A 3,127-nucleotide genomic window follows, 5' to 3' on the forward strand; every position below is an offset into this window, starting at 1 on the left:
GCAAAGGAAACCATCAACAAAAGGAAAAGACAGCCCACTGAATATTGGCCAGTGATACATCTGATAAGGAGTTAATATCCAAAGTTTATAAAGAACTCACACAACTCAACACCAACAGAAGCAAACAAACCAATTTAAAAAATGGGCAAAAGACCTGAATAGACACTTCTCAAAAGAGGGCATGCAGATGGCCAAGAGACAGATGAGAAGATGCTCAGCGTCACGGATCCTCAGAGGCATGCAAATTTAAACCACAGTGAGATCACCTCACACCTGTCAGAATGGCCACAGCAATAAGTCAGCACGTGGTGATGAGGATGTGGAGAAACGGGAACACTAGCCTTTCCCCTTGGGATATCCCGTCTCCACCCCCTTTCCTTAAATACATTCAATTCTTCTTTTCCATGTTTATAAGGAAGGAGGAGGAGCCAGCCGGGCTGGGGGGCGGCGACACAGTCTCCGGGATCCCCAGGCCTGCAGGGGGGTCTGCGCGCGGCCCGCTGGCTCTGCCCCCCGCGTCCGGTCCCGAGCGGGCCTCCCTCGGGCCATCCCGATGGTGACCGGGCCCAGCGGCGCCTGAGCCAGGAGCGCGCCGGTCGCGGAGCCGGAGGGCGGGAGGAACATGACATCGCGGAGGTGAGGAGCCCCGGGGCCCGGCGCGGCCTGGGCCCTTCCCCCCGACGGCGGAGCTGCTGGCGGCCACCGCCTCCCGCGCGCCCTTTAGATGCGGGTTTGCGTCATCCCCGCCCTCCCCTCACGTGCCAGGAATGGAAACACTGACGGTATCAGCAGCTCTTAGAAGTATTTCCTTTCTCAGCGACCTTCGCCTTTGAGAGGTGGGAGGGGAGGGAGCCGTGTCTCTCGTTGTTGAATCCTTCATCACAACCTTAGACGTCAGGAAGCATTCATCACCCCTTTGGCGTTTGGCGGATGTGGAAACTGAGGCTCCGACGTCACCTGCTGATAAATGACCGGATCGGAACCTTAGAGTCGCAAGGAGGCTTAGCGAAATAACGAGATCCTTTGAAAGTTCAGGGTAATACTGAGAGCTAACGTTTGTTAAGCTGTTACTGTAAGCCACACACATCTAATCTTCACTATAACCCGACGAGCTAGGTACTATTATCCCTACCCCCTTTTTTAAAAAAATGTATTTTTATTGATTTCAGAGAGCAATGGAGAGGGAGTTAGAGATAGAAACCTCAATGATGAGAGAGAATCATTGATCGGCTGCCTTCTGCACACCCCCAAACGTGTTGGATTCAACTTAGGTCTTAGGTGAATAAGAGCCCAGCACTGTGAATAAGAGCCCAGGCCTCATGCTCAGGAATCCCCAGTCCAGGCAGCAAGCAGGATCCCCGGTACTCACCCCAGAGGTGTCCCCTGCTTATTCAATCCTAGCAGAGGCACCAGTTAATGACAAAACACCCAATCGGAAAAGCAAAAGGAAAAAAGAATACAAAAATATAAAGATAGTGTAAGGAGCCTGTAAGACAACTTCAAGCATACCAATATCCGAATTATGGGGGTGCCAAAAGAAGAGAGAGAGCAAGATATTGAAAACCTATTTGAAGAAATAATGACAGAAAACTTCCCCTACCTGGTGAAAGAAATAGACTTACAAGTCCAGGAAGCACAGAGAACCCCAAACAAAAGAAATCCAAAGAGGACCACACCAAGACACATCATAATTAAAATGCCAAGGGTAAAAGGCAAAGAGAGAATATTAAAAGCAGCATGATCACAGTTAACAGAGCATGATTATTATTTCTGCCCCTAACATGAAGTTAGGGTTGTGGGCTCTACTGATTGGTAGTTGGAGCCAAGGTAGGGTGTAGATGATCATTGCCTCTTGTCCTGCTATAAGCCATGTTGTCATTTCTGAGGTTAGTGGTTGAAACACAGCTGAGGCCTACATGGTATCTTTAGTTTGACTGAAAATCTGTTTCTGTGGTCAAAAGGTCTGAGGCCTTTGTTCTAAGACAGTTTGATGCTGACCAGAATCTGATGTCCTGAGGGCTTAATGATTAAGGAGGTGGATGTGCTAGGAAGAGGGAGGCAGGTGAGTCATGGTACTATCAGACTGGATGATTCCATTTGAATCAAAAGGAAAGAAAGGAGAAAAGATCACATTAAAGAAATAAAGTCTCTGCATGGTTACACTGAGAACAAGGGACCAAATGGTGAGACAAAATATGCTTCCTTTGCTCTAATGCCTTAGAAAATTCCAAGGGTTTGGGAAGCTGTGAGCCAGGAATAGTGGACAAAGACCAAATATACTTGAGAAATATATTTTATTCATCTGAATGGCCAAATATATATTTCTTATAAATCAAAATATCACAGGTAATGAAAATATTTTGGAAATTGATAACGTTAATGGTTGTACAACAGTGTGAATAATTAATGCCACTGAATTGTTTAGGAAAAATACTAAAATTTAGGTTATGCTATTACAATATGTAGTTTGGGTTATTTTACCAAAATAAAAAAATAAATAAATATTAAAAAGCATACAGATGGAAAGTGTCTATTCTGTTTTCCAGAAAATTTCAACTCACATTGCACATTTAAAATTTTTGTACTTTACTCCAGAAAAAAAATAGAATAATAATAATAAAATTAGGACTGTTAGTTTAGAGAACTGCATCAGGTGTCTGACTGGTGGTTTGGACCAGATCTGGGTTAAACAAACTTGGCACTTGAGTTCTGGCTAGGAAAGAATTCAGAGCCAAGACTAAAGCTATAAGAGAACATCTATCTACACTAATAAAAGAGAAAAATGGTAATTGGCGTACGAGCGACCCTTTTCATTGGCTAATCAGGGCTATATGCAAATTAACTGCTAACCCAGATGGCAGTTAACTGCCAACAAAGATGGCGGTTAATTTGCATATGTAGGCACAATGCAGGGAGGCAAAAGGGAAAGCACGAAGAAGCCCCCTGCCACTGACAGTGATCAGAAACACAGGGGGGAGCTAAGAGCTGTGGGGCAGGGCAAAGGCAGTCCCAGGGCCGCCTTTGCCCTGCCCCCCAGCTCTCAGCTCCCCCCTGGGTTTCCGATCACTGTCAGTGGCAGGGGGCTTCTTCCTGCTTTCCCTTTCGCCTCCCTGCCTCTTGCCCACAC

The 3,127-nt window shown here is 46.1% G+C and overlaps 1 protein-coding gene across 5 annotated transcripts in view; it reads left to right on the forward strand.

The window, feature by feature from the left end:
- Nucleotides 1-153: 153 nt before the first annotated feature.
- The window catches only part of SLAMF6 (SLAM family member 6), a 24,450-nt gene continuing 21,476 nt past the window's right edge, over nucleotides 154-3,127 (forward strand). For all 5 annotated transcript variants that reach the window (XR_001512513.1, XM_015558653.1, XM_015558665.1 and 2 more), the window contains exon 1: nucleotides 154-636. The gene's annotated coding sequence lies outside the window, so the exon portion shown is untranslated. The remainder of the gene's footprint in view (nucleotides 637-3,127) is intronic.

This window comes from Myotis davidii, unplaced genomic scaffold, assembly GCF_000327345.1.
Source record: "Myotis davidii unplaced genomic scaffold, ASM32734v1 scaffold251, whole genome shotgun sequence".
NCBI classification, from domain to species: domain Eukaryota; kingdom Metazoa; phylum Chordata; class Mammalia; order Chiroptera; family Vespertilionidae; genus Myotis; species Myotis davidii.